Below are 13,932 nucleotides of genomic sequence, written 5' to 3' on the forward strand. Positions count from 1 at the left end.
ATTGGGAAGCCCCATCTATGTCTCCACCCAAGCTGTTCCCACGCTCTACTGGGGAAGCCTGCTGCCCCAGGGAGTCAGAGCAAGCCAGGGCAGACTGGGGAGGGAGTGGGGCGGGCAGCGGGCCCTGGGCTACTGGGACAGGCTGCAGCTCTCCCTCCAACACCAGGTGCGGTGTCCCTGAAGACAGCCCACACAGGGTGAGGCTCGCTTTATCAGTCCAAGGGGCCAGGGTGAAGATTCGGGGGCCCAGCTACCCAAAGAGAAGGGGACTTTCTGGTGGCAAAGAAAGGAGAGAAGATGCTGGAATGAGGTTCCCTGTTTCACTCTCAGGTCCTCCCTCCCTTCGGGCCCTGGGCCCAGCAATTACCATGTCTATGCCTTCCACCTGTTCCTTAACCCCAAGTCACCCACAAACACTTGTGTGGCCCTCGCTCTGGGAGAACGAGCCTTCGGCTGGGAGTCAGTAGAGCCCAGTACAAGTGTCAGTCCTTCCGTGATTCGCCCCTAGACAAGTCTCTGTGCTCCTCCAGTCCTCTGGGTCCCCATCTGGATGACAGGTCATAGCAGAGGGTCTCCGAGAACAGGGCCGGCATGGTGCGACCAATCCCTCACTACTGCCGGCCTCAGAGACCAGCGCTGGAAATCTCGAGATGGAGACAGAGAAACAGGGGCCAGAGAGAGATGGCAGACAGGATGCCAGTGCCTCCTCCAGGGACAAGCCAGAGTGAGGGCAGTGGAGTGGGGGAGAGGAGGATGGGGGAAATGGTGGCAGAGAAGTATGTGGGCCAGGTAACCATTGACCGGCCCGGGGACCTCAGGGGAAGAGGGGAGTTGGGGAGGCGTCCAGGTTTCTGGCCCGGTGCTGGTGGTAAGACCTGGGGAAGGAATCAGGGAGGGGCATATGAAGTCCACACCTGGACTGGTCATGTGTGCACTCTGTCTCAGCAGCAGGGCCCGGCACGCAGCGGGGGCCAGGGGAGCGGTGTGCCTGGCCTTGGCCGCAGCCCTGGGGAAGGGCACAGCACAGAGTCACCTCCCCTTGCTCCTCTGCTCCAAAGCCTATAGCCTCAGCATCTAGGGAGTTTTCTTAAACGTCAGGGTGGTGAACTTCCGCTCAGCTCCAGGGTCCCCTGGGGAGCCTCGTCTGACATGGCTCCTCCTTTGTCTGCAGGAAACCCCTGTGCTGTCCCTGGTCACCGCAGGTGGCACCCTGGATTACAGTGTCCCTCTGTTTCCTTAGGAAGCTGCCAGCATCTTGGTCACTCCGCATCCCCAGGGCCAAGCACAAGCTCTGGCATGGAGAAGACACCCAGCCAGTGTTGGCTGCTGGGTAAAGAAATGAGCGGGTGTCTGCAAGAGTGATCGAATACATGAAAAAATATAGACCTTCGCCAAGTGGGTGAGGGTCCGAGGCCAGTCTCATCAAGGTGACTGCCAGCCCAGCCATCTGCTGTGGCCACCACCAGAAGGGTCGGCGCCCTGCCTCAGTTTCCCCGCCTTGCCCAGCTGGGTCCATTGGCCAGCGCCCCCGTCACTCACAGTCATACCCTAGACCCTGGCAGCCCCCCAGCAAAGACAGCTGGGGCCCCATCCTTCCCTCTTCCCTACGCCCCATTGGAGACATAGGGGGAAGCTCCTCTCTCTGCCAATCCCCAGCCCCAGCTCCACCACAACACAAGGCCTCGTGGCACCACTACCCGCGGCTCCAGCAGGGGCCTGGAAAACGGCCCAGGAAAGGTCCTGCCCCTCCTGGGCCCCACCCACTATTTGGAAATCCAGAGCTGACTCTCACCTGAATCACCCAGGGCCCCAGCCTCACCCAGCCCCACCTCTGGAAGCAGCTTCTCAGCCCAGCAAGAAAGCTCTGGAATCAGCCCAACATCTCTTCAGGTCCCAACCTCCCTGTTGCTGACTAGCCCTCAGTGTGACCCTAGGCAACCAAGTGCCCCACTTTAAATTGGAGTTAATTCCATACTTACAAGACGTACTGTGAGACGAAACAAGGCGGTCTGTGTGAGCACCTCTGGCCTCCGGGAGGCACTCAGCGTTCCCTTCCTGAGCAGGGGGTTCCATGCGAAGTTCCCCCTCTCCTTCCCTTCACCTACTCAATGCCTGGGCTTCGGTGATAGGAAGAGTAACTACCAGTCTTTCTCGAGCATCGACTGTGTGCCTGGCGGAATGCCATGTATTTTACACGCAGTGTCACGTGCAATTTCCCCACAGCCCTAGTTTCACCTCTGTTTTACAGAGAAAGAAACCAAGGTCCAGAGAGCTGAGGTGACTAGCCCGAGATGGCACAACGAACCTTTTGTTCTGGAACACTAGGCACCAAACACCTGAGCCCCGGCACAGCAGGCCCGTGTTGGGAGGAGGCAGAAACACCCTTAGGGTGGAGGTCAGCCGGCTGTGGGGAGTGGGGGCCCAGTGTGAGCAACACAGTTCAGAGGAGGAGCTAAGGGCTGAGAGTCACAAATTATTGTCACAACACTTTCTCATTGAAATCCTCACAGCAGCTCCAAGAAGGTATTATCTCCAGCATGCAAAAGAGGAAATTGAGGCTCTAAGATTTCCCTAGATAGTGTGGTGAGGAGGAGGAGGAGGAGGAGGAGGAGCTAGACCCCCCGCTGTGTGGCAGGAATGAATGCTGAGGGGTTTGGGTGCATCATGTCCTTCATATCTCATGACAGCTCCAGAGATAGGTCTTCCTGTCCCCATTATTGAGAACAGGAAAGCCTACTTGCTAAAGACCACAGGCTAGTAGGTGGAAGAGGGGGGATCTGAGCCTTGGTCCGTTTGATGTCAACGGTCTCCAAGCTTAAACCTTTGTTACCCTTCATCCCTGTCTCTCTCGGCTCCCAAACCCTGAATGTTTAAAACAAACACCCAAGTCCTGGTGGAGGCTGGCCAAGAAGGCAAATAAACAAGCAGGAGATGGGTGAGTGGAGAGTCCCCAAGCTCCCCTGGGAAGTTTCCATTGCAGGGTCCCTTGTCCTACAGACCTCACCACCGGGCAGCTGGGGTCATCTGATCAACACAGGATGGCCGTGTGGTCACGCCACGGGCATCCTCCCCAGCCCACCCCCACCAGCAGCGGAATCTGCAGAGCACGCGCCATCAGCTCCAGTGATCTGGGGGCCCAGTCACCTGTGACGGAGGAACCGGAGGAGCCTGGGAAAGAGCCAGCAGGTCTTGCTAAGGGACAATAGTTGCTCTGGAGGTTGCTAGGGCTGTAACATGTCAGTCCCCACGTCCCCCTCCTCCTCCACCATATTTGAAGAAAGGAGCTGTTTCCTTCCTAGCTCTGCTCAGAAGCCTCAGCAGCTCCCACTGCCCCAGACCTTAGCCTGGCTTCCAAGTCTCATCCTTCACTGAGCAGCAGGATGTCACAGAAAGGGCCCTGATGTGGAGACCCAGGAGCTCTGGTTTCTAGTAACACGGCCCGCTGGGCTCCCTCTGTGACCTTGGACAAGTCACTCATGCTCTTGAACCTTGGTTTCCCTACTTGTGAGACAAGCCCGTTTCCTTAGACGTGCTGGAGGTAGGGAGCAAAGGTTTCAGAGGCAGACGGGTCTAGCTTTGGGGCCCAGCTTCCGTATTCTAGCTGGGTGACTGGAGCCAGCCATATGTCATCTCGGAGCCTCAGTTCCCTCTTCTGAAAATAAGGACAATAATAATATCTATTTCCTGGGACCACTGTGGGGATAAAACCACTCAGCTCAATTCCTGGCATGTAGGAGGCACTGAGGTCATTATTGGTGCAATTACTATTACTAATTATATAATTAATCTAATTCTGTCAGTGTGGTCCTAGATGTAGAAAAAAAAAATGGACCAGATACGTAAAAATAATTTAAGAGGGAATGACAAACAAACACTACCGGGAATGTTTTGGCCTACGTGTAACAAGAGGCCAAACATGGAAACTTCAACAAAACCAAAAGGAGGGGGACCTTCTTCTCCAAGGACAAGTCCTGAGGTGAGCAGCCCAGGCCTCTGCGGCTGCTGCTCCTAAAAGCCATCGGGAGGCCGGGCTCTTTCCGTCTCTCTGGCTCTCCCCGTCAGGGGTGGTCCCAGCAGAGTCCCACCTGAAAACTCCTTTGCCAGGACCAAGTCACGTGACCTCCCTTGGCTGCAAAGGGGATTGAGATGAGGGGGGAAGGCACAGAGAACTGGAAACAGAGATTGAACCAGACTCCGGAGTCTCTGCTGAGGTGGCTGTGGTTTCTGATGCGCGGTTCTCCGGGGAATCCCGGGCAAGTTGGAGCTGCACACCGCGGAGGTGAGCAGGTCTTCCCTGGCCCAGAAGGGGGTCTAAGAATTGCAGGACCACGGTGGGTCCGAGCCAGGAGCTCCCTAAGAGGGGGTCCACCCCAACCCCTCAGGTGACAGACTCAGAGACTCAAAGCAAGGCAGAGACTTGCCCAAACAGGCCAAATATCTTTCCTCTGTGTCCTGTGTCCTCTTGTAAAATGACCGCTTGGAATAAGTCACATTAGAAATGGCTGTGTTCCAATGCGAAGACACTGGATCCTTTGCAAACTCACGCCCAGTGAACTGAGCATTTAGTGGGCAAGAAGTCACACTTCCAAACCACTCTGATTCTCAAGCAAGAGCCTTAAAAGAGCCTCCTGAGCCTTTCGAATAGACCCGGGCTGACTCATCGTTCGCCTGGAATGTGTGTTCTACTTTAACGCCTCATTAATAACCTACCGTCATTCAGTGCCTCTGTACAGTTTACAAAAACATTTTCACTTGAATTATCTCTTTTGGTCCACGCAACAATCTTTTGACGTAGGTGTGTTTAGCCCCTGAATAAGTCAGGATTATTTCCATTACAAGTGACAAACCTCCTCCCCGCCCACCACCAATTCCAACTGATTTTGGCAAAAGAAGGGGAAATGTTGGCTCCCAGGCTGAAAACTGGGGACAGGCAAGGCTGCATCCAGGTGCCAGATTCTCTCTCCCTCTCCGCTTCCCTCCCTCTGTCTCGCTCTTGTCATTGCCCCCCCCACTCTTAGCAGGTGCCCCCCAAGGACCCTCTCCTAGTGCCCCAACCCCAAGTGACAGGAGAACGCCTCCTCCTGGACACTTCGATTGCTCTACTCGTGTGCCTACCCCTGAGTCAAATACTGTGACCAGGAAAATGGAATGTCCTAATTCTGACGAGCCAGCCCTAGACCGTGCGCCCACAGGAACTGAGAGCGGGAGAGGGATGTTCTGCCAAAGAAAACTGGGTGCTGTTATCAAAAGAAGAGGGAAGGGGACGCAGGGCAGCCAGAAACAGCTGGTACCCACTAGTGCTCTGCTTCTCCATAGGACAGGCACGGAGGCTACGGCTCAACAAAAGGAGGAAGCTTTTGCCTGGAGCCTCTGTGCTGGTAGGAAGGGAGGTTCTCTCGCCTTTGGCCAGGAGCCTGGATGGAGAGGAGGACTGTCTGGAGCCCCGCAGGTATCCGACCCTTCCCCAGGGGGAGGGAGAAGGGTTTGGAGCGATGCTGGATCCCAAGCTGCTGCTCCTCTGCGCTGCCTGTGTTTCCTGGAGTGGGGAAGATGTTCATGCTTGTTGAACAACCAAAGCAGGCCAGATACTGTTGGGCACCACCTCACAGGCATAATCTCTCCAACCATGTTTTAGGCTCTGAAAGGTAAAGCAACTTGTCCAAGTCACGCAGTCTGGGAATGGCAGGGCTGGGGTTCAGCCCGGGTCTGGTCTGGACCGACCCCAGCACTGGTGCTGTTTTCTTTTTGTTTTTGGTTTTGTTTTGTTTTGTTTTTTAAATAGAGGCCCTATACCTTTTCAACCAAAGCAGCTCCATTCTAGTATTATTATTACTATATTGTACTGATTATGCTATTACAGTTGTCCTGGTTTTTCCCCCTTTGCCCCCCTCCACCCAGCACCCCCACTCCCTCAGGCACCCCTCCCCACATTGTTCATGTGCATTGTGCTGTTTTCTTGAATGATTTCTCAATGGAGCACTATCGACATTTTGTGTAGGATTGCCCCACACAGGGCAGGAAGTTTAGCTGGCCAGGGGTCAGCTCAGTCATGGCAACAGCCAAAAGCTGCCCATGCATTTCCAAACCCGCCCCCTCCAGGGGGCTACCTCTGCCCCAGGGTCAGAAACAGCGAGACACACTGACCATGTCTGGTTCCTTCCAGGGGACTCAGGACCTGACACAGAGAAGCACTTAATAAATGTTTGACCAAGGAAAGGAGGGAAGGAAGGAGGCAGGGAGGAAAGGAGACATAAGTCAAACAGGACTGACTGCGAACCCCAGTGCTACCGCTTATAGCTACATGGTATTGAACAAACTGCTTCATCCTTCTGGGCCTCAGTTTCCTTGTCTGAAAAACAGGGACAGCATTAGTACTATCTTCATAAGGTCGTTATGAGGATTAAACGACTTAATTCTTGTAAAGTGCTTAGGACATTGCCTGATGTTTCAAGAGCACTGTTTAGTGCTTGTTAAACAAAGGAGCCCATGAAGAATGGCTCAGTTATACGCACACACGCAATCAGTTTTCTGTTTACAAAGACTTTCGTATTTGTCATCTTACTTGACTGGCCCCCTTACCCTGTAAGAGAGCATTATGCACACTTTACACTTGAAGAAACTCACTCAAGAGATGAGGTCACTTGGCTAAGTTCTTCCAGTTGTTCAGCTGCAGCTCTAGAACTCCAGAGTCTGGCTTCTCTGCATTTTCCATCCCCTACAAATACAGATTTTTTAAGCCAAGAAGGAACAAGTGAGTGAAGGAACTGCAGGGATCCTGGCTTCTCAGAGAGTCTGGCCCAGAGAGGTGGGGCGTCCAGCGCTCCCTCCCTCCAACCCAGGGCTCTCATGGGGCTCCCCAGCACTCTGCGTGTGTCGGTGTGTGTATGTATGTGTGTGTGTGGTTCACCCACAGACTGAGAAGGGAGAGGCCCAGCCGTGTGGCCAGGACCGCAGGACCACAGGAAGGAGCTGGGTGGGGAGTGACAGGTCGGCTGTCTGCCCACAGCCTTCCACTCTAAGGAGAGGAGCGTTGTCTCTGTGGGTACCCCGACCCCCCGACCTGAACAGGACAGAAACTGAGGGTCTCCTTGGGGCACCGAGCACCCAATACTCAGGAGTAACCTCACTGCTCTGTGATGCCTTTCAATTCCACTCCATGCGCCCGACACGGATGTGTGAGGTGGCATCTTGGCCAGCCTCCAGCGGGGTGCTGGAGACTTCTGCTCTCAGGGAGCTCTCAACCAAGGGGATGGGTCTCAGAGGAACAGAGGCGCCGGATGGGGAAGGAAGGAGCGCTGGGAATACACTCGCACGTGAGCACGTACACGCATGTACTGAGGTTCTGGTCTTTCCTTCCTCTCATGACAAGATGCGAATCACAGCTATAGTGAGCTTGCACACCAGTGGGAGCATAGAGTGGTAAAAACATGGAGCGACACTCAGCTAGACCATTTATATGCCAGACCGTTCAGACACACAGATCCTCCTGGATGTCAACCTTGGAGAGCTCCCCTCACCAGGTCTCCCGCGCTGGGATCTCGCCCCGCCTTTATTCTTGGCAGCGTAATCCAAATTAAGCTGGATCTGGACTCCTCCTTACCCCTGTTTACTTGGAATCTTTTAGACTTTCTTCTACAGACCAACCCAACCTAATTCAACTCAACTCAACCCACCTCAGTCCTCTTACATTCAACTCAAGTCAACTCAGCTCAACTTATTTCCACTCAATCCACCCAAATCCAGCCTAACCCAATTCAATCAAACTCCATTCCACTCAACCGAACCTAATCCATCTCAACACAACGCACCTTGGCTTAACTCTACTAAATTCAAGGCAAACCAGCTCAACTCAGATACACCCAAATCCAATGCTATTCTATCCAACCAAACCGAATTTTATTCTACCCAGCCCACCCCGATATGACAGAAGACAATTCCGCTCCACTCCACCCAAACCAAACCAGCAACACTCGGCCTAACGGAACGACACCCATGCCTGCCAGCTCAGCTCTCCCTTCAGAGCCGCTCCTTTCTTCCAGCACTAAATACCTGCCTCCCAACCCACCCCGACCACCAGATTCCCCATCGTTCTCCCAATAGCGAGACAGAGAATTAATGCCTGATCTAAAGGGAGATGAAGACATTTTTCTTTGGGTTTCCCATCCCCGTGCCCTTTTAACCACGCGCTCCTTCATTCCTCTCTGACGCCCCACCACTCACCCCTACCCTTCCATGGAACCACAAAGAGGTGCCAAGCCTGAGCGAGCTCCCGTATCTGCACATACCACCCCAGGGAGGTGAGGTCTGGGGAACGCTGAGATGAGGCACAGGAAGGCTGCCGGTCCTGGAGGATGTTTAATGGGCAGAAGAATCGCCGTCTGGGGGCACCTTGCAGACAAAAGACAAATCTGGCTTGATTCCTCCCCTCCCCGCCGGGGGCAGAACTCTGCCTGGGTATCTCTTGTTTGCTCCTTTCTGGCTTTGCTTTTTTCCTTATCTCTGTTTCTGTTGTTCTCTCTGCCTCCGTCTGTGAGTGGCCTTGTCACTTCATCTCTATCTGGGACATTCTCTTCCTCTTTCATGGCCTCAGTGTCGCTGTCTCTCTCTTGCTGACTCTGTTCTTTTCCATCCTGGTCCTAGTCCTGGCCCACAGTCTTCACCTCTTCATCCCCACCCCCACTTCCCTACCAAGGGGACAATTGTCACCCAGGCTGTCTGAGCACTGGACTGAAGCTGCTGATCCAGGTCTCAGGCCCCCTCGGGACCTCAGCATTACCCACAGTGGAGCTGGTAGGAAGTCTTCTCATTGTGTGGGTGGGGACACTGGGCCCCCGAGACTGCAGGGCACTTGCCCGAGGTCACTTGCCCCAGGTCACTCGCCCAAGGTTACTCGGAGTTAGCCGAGTGAGGACGAGGCCTTCCTCAGGCGGGGCCCGACTCTGACCCGGAGGAGGGTTTGGGCTCCAGGCTGGCTGGAAGGGTGTGGAAGAACCAAGATGTCCACCCCCAGAGGCCGCCTCCGTGACCATGGGGAGGGTCTGCCTTGCCACACTGTCTCAGAGTAGTGTCCCCCCGCACCCCCCGACTCCCCATGGTAAAAGGTGTGCTCTTGAAGGGGGAGAAAGGAGACAAGAAGTATTCTGGGTGTCCCTTTGGTGAGAGTCATGCCTCACACACCCCGATCCCACCTCTTGGGGTCCGGCCCATGTGTGGTCAGGGCAGAATTCTGAGCGCTCAAGGGGAAGCTCTCACAGTTGGGAGGCGGGGAGGCAGGAAGCTGGGGTTTGGAGCCCTGAGCAGAGCCTGCTGCCTGGGGGCAGGGCTGGCGTTTCAGCCAGAGCGAGTCCAGACCCCGGCCGGGCAGCCCTTGGCCTCGGGCTGCTCTCCCAGCCTGGCTCATCAGCCCCATTTCCTGGGTGTGGTCCGACTGAACCGCGGGGGCGGGGGGACCAGGGCTGCAGTCCTCTCATGCCCCACCTGCCAGGGAACCCCTGGTCGGTCGGGGCTCCAGCAGGGACCAGCGCCCCCAGGGGGCTGAGCCAGAGCAAGGCCGGCGAAAGGCCCTGCTTCCACCAGAAGCGAGGACCCAGCTCTCTTCTAAACCCACAACTATCTGCTGATCTAACTGCTCTGAAGATGCCTCTCTCAGCACCTCGGATTCGTGGGAGGCGCCGGCCTGGGCCTTCCTCAGGACTCCAGCATGTCTGAAAATAGAAAAGGAGAAGAAAAGGCTGGGGTCAGTGGGGGCACGGCCGGAGGAGTTTTGCCAAGAAGCTGGGAGGGGGTGGGGTGAGGGAGGAACTGGTTTCTAGACCCATGGACAGATGCCACCGCCACCGGACGCAGTCCTGACCTGACTTCAGTACTCTCAAACCACTTCTCTAAGCCCCCTGCTTCCTGCCTCTCTGTGGAAGGGGCCTCGAATCACGGCCCAAGCCTCCATTGAACAGATCGGAAGGCTCCAGCCCAGAGGGGAGAGGAGTTTGCCCAAAAAGACCAGCAGAGGAACAGCTGGGATCTGAGGCTCCTGGCCCTTGATGGGGTGTATCTCCAGTCGGATCTTGGGGTGGAGTCCTCTCTGAGCCTGCCCCATGCATCCAAGAGGTGAACTTCCCAACCCACACCCCTGGGAGTGCCCTGTTTCTCAGAACGAATAGCTCAGCCTGAATCCCAGCTCCCCCCAGAGGCCTGGGGCAGAGGGGGCCCTCCTTCCCTCTTCCGGCTGCTTCCTGCTGACCTTGGCTCTTCCTCCTCCTTTCCCCAGCACCTCTCTCCCCACTCCACCCAGGGCCCAGCACAGCTGGAGGGAGACAGGGAGGAAGGGGCTGAAGCCCTGCTGTCTCTGTTCTCAGTCCCTCAGGGCAGGCCAGGTCCCTGTCCCTATGTTGGACTTTGCGGGGCTGGACTCATTCGCACGCATCACCAGGGTCCTAATGCACGAAACTCAAGTGTGTTGCCGCTTCCCGGGCCTCATAGCACAGGTGACTTTCTCTGCCTGATGGCTCCTCGGAGGTGGTCCAGAAAAGAGGCCAAGGTTTGTCGTGGGGTTGATGAGGCTCCCTTAATGGTTTCAGAGGGGAGGGGCACGCACAGCTGCGGGTCACAGCTCGCAGACTGGACTGCAGACAGGCCCGTGCGGGGAGAGGACCACACGTGAGGCCACTACAGCCTAGCAGGCGAGGACGGTGGCGGCTGGGCCTGAGTCATGGCCTGCGCAAAAGAGAGCAGTGAACGTGTCCCAGGTCTGCCGAAGAGGCCGACTTTACAGGACGCAGGGACAGACGGGGCTTAGGGCCTAAGAGAGTAGGGGGAGCCGATGGGAACACCCAGGCTTAAGGGAATTAGAATACTAAGTCCCTGAGAGAGGAAAGACGGAAGGAAGAACAAATTCAGGGTGGGCTATACCATCATTAATGGTGTCAGAGTTCCAAAGGGGTTAATGCCCCAGGACAGGGCCGACCCAACGCCGAGGCACAGGGTCCCTTGTGTGGACCAGAACAGCGGTTAGCTCCAGAGCAGAGGTGGCATCCTCACCTACCTCATAGTGACCACGAGGTGGCAGCAGAGGCCACCAATTTCCAGGAAGGTGGACTGGAGGAGGAAGCAGGGAACCTCTCAGCGGGGGATGCAGACCTGCGAGGGAAGGCTCCCCGAGGGACCTGTGAACTCCCGCAGCTATGGCATCAAAAAAGCCTCCAGGCTCTGCATATTGCCTGGGACCTGGAGCCAGCTCCTGCCACTCCCCGAGACTCAGGTTCTCTCCTGTAAAGTGTGGGAGACTTGCAAGGGACTTTCTCTGGCTTTGCACCCTATTAATTGTGGCTTTCAAACATATTTGTAGAGACAACATCTTACTTTACAAACAAAATCCTGTGTCCCCCTGCCCCCATCCCATGTATAAAACAGAGACAAGATCTACATGAATCTGCTATAGTCAAAGACCAGCGGTTGGGGGCCCTCCCACGCCTACACAAAGGATAAAGTCCAGGACCCTCACCTGGCATTTTAGAACCTGCAGTCCCTGCCTCTCCAGTGCTATCTCCCATGATGCCCCCAATCCCGCCCCCACCATTCTCCGGTCCACAAGGCACTCTTCCCTCCGCCTCGCCTCTGTTTCTACCTGGGCTGGCCTTTCCCTCAGGGAGGCCCCGCCCTCCCCCCTCCCCATCACTTAATGTCAGGTCCATTGTCACTTCCTCCAAAGAGTCTTCTCCAAGGCCCTGGGTGGAGAGAGCCCCTCCCTCCCCTACACTGCCCCACACCTCAGTCCCCCAGCACACACTGTGGCCAGGCCTTCCAACGGGCCAACAGCGCCTCCCCTGGCCCTGCGGGTCTCAGGTTCTAAAGAGGCCCTGGCCCATCTCTGCCACCTGCTCCTGAGCGACTCTGGCAGGGGCCAGCCCAGTTCCCCCACCGCTGAGGGTGTCCAGGCCCCACCCAGCTGCACGGCGGTCAGCTCGCCTTCCTGGGCCTGGCTTCCCGCTCTGCATAACGGGAGCCGCTATCATCTAACCGCCACTGTGTGCAGGGTCAGGTCTGGCGACAAAATTTGTGGGGCACAATAAAAAATGACAAAGGGCCACCCTTGTTCAAAAATATTTTTAAATTTCAAAGCGGTGACCGTAGAGCATTGTACCAAGCATGAGTTGCATGCCCACGGAGCCGCCCACGGAGTTTGTGCACAAAGAAGGGGTCTGAGGTCCAGCCAGCCTGCACTCAAGCGGGCCTTGTCCACCAGGAAGATAATCACCTTTCTCTTCACCCTAGGGCGCTTTCTGCTGGTCAAGCTGGGGTCCAGCAAGGCTGCATTTGTCCAGTAGGGGGCGCCTTTTCCTCAGGCACGCGAAGGTGAGAGATTGGCCAGAAGCTGCCCTGCCCAAGGTCTGGGCTTCCTTGAGACCCGCACAGTGAACTGTGCTCCCAGACTGCTTGTTGAATAAGGGAGTGGACACAAGAAACGGGAGAGCAGGATGCAGGGGTGTCTAACCTTTTGGCGTCTCTGGGCCACACTGGAAGAAGAGTTGTCTTGGGCCACACGTTAAATACACAAACACTGACAAAGACACACACAAAAAAAAATCTCATGATGTTTTAAGTAAATTTACAATTTTGTGTTGGGTCATCCTGGGCTGCGTGTGGACGCCCCTGGTTAGAGCAAAGCTTAACACGCAGCTGTGGCCCATTCGAGTCTGGCAAGTGAGTAAATGAATGACTAAGTGAATACTAAAGACCAGACATCTCAGAAATGGCACTGGGGAATCACAGAGCCAGAAGAGACAGAGAAATCATCAAATCCAGGGTTTTCGAATATTCTTCAAAGCCGTAGGAGTCTGCAAAGGTGTGCTGGGGACAACACTAGGGGGCATGGGAAAGGCCAGGCCAGGGAGCAGCCCCCTTCCCACGCTTCACTCTTAACTGTCTCATATACCGGGCTTCCCATGGAAGCCTTTGTTTGAAGAAGAGTTCTGCTGGCTCAGGAAGGGCAAGAGACTTGCCCACAGTCACACAGCCCAGGGAGGGATCAGGGCCAGAGGGAGCCTGGAGCCCCTAAATGAGACCTGAGGCACGGAAATGCAGGCAGAAGAGTAAGCCTCAGAAATGTGGGTTTTATTTCAGAAATACGAAATCAAGGCAGAGAGGGTGGAGGTCAGGGGCGGTGAACGCAGCTCCGAGCAGAGATGCTAAGTCCCGTGTTCAAATTCAGAGGCCAAAGGTGGGGACTCGTTCATGCCTTTGTTCATTCAGTCAGTATTTACTGAGCACCTACTGTGTGCCAGGCACAGTTCCAGGCTCCAGGAATATAGCCGTGAACTAGACCGAGTCTCTGCCTTCACAGGGCTCACATTCTTGGTGGGGGGTGGAGTGGGAGCATTGAGAGATAAACATTATTATAAGAAGAAAAAAGGAGGAACCCACCAGCTGAACCAGCTGGAGAGAAGTCGTATGAAGAAAATTAAACAGAGCGAGAGGGAGAGACTGCTAGTAGGTGGGCTAGTTCATATAGGGTGGTCAGGGAGGGCCTCCCTGAGGAGGTGACATTTGAGCTGCGCTCTGAATGAGATGGGGCCGCCGCTGCCCCAGCTGACAGGGGGGCTGCGGGTTGCCTGCCTGGAGAGGTGCAGATCCACGCTGCAAAGTTGGGCGGGCTGGGCAGGAAGTCTGGCCCCCTGTAACCGTATCCCCAGGAAGAAGGAAGCCAGGAAGGCGCTTTCAGCAGTCGTATTCATCAAGGCCGTTGCCCTAACCCTCGGGCAGCACCAGAGGCTCCTCAGGGCCCCCATTTGCCTTCAGCCGCCTGGGGAGAAGACAGCAAGGGAGGGCGGGCGGCCTAGAGCGGGCCCTGGATCCCCTTCCAGACAATAAATGCTTCCAGGTTCCTGGGGAGCATTCCGTGGGTCACAGCCGCATCTGATCTCAATTACCCCCGGTGTA

Source organism: Pteronotus mesoamericanus, unplaced genomic scaffold (genome assembly GCF_021234165.1).
Source record: "Pteronotus mesoamericanus isolate MK-2021 breed Mesoamerican mustached bat unplaced genomic scaffold, CSHL_Meso_final contig_78, whole genome shotgun sequence".
In the NCBI taxonomy this organism is placed as follows: Eukaryota; Metazoa; Chordata; class Mammalia; order Chiroptera; family Mormoopidae; genus Pteronotus; species Pteronotus mesoamericanus.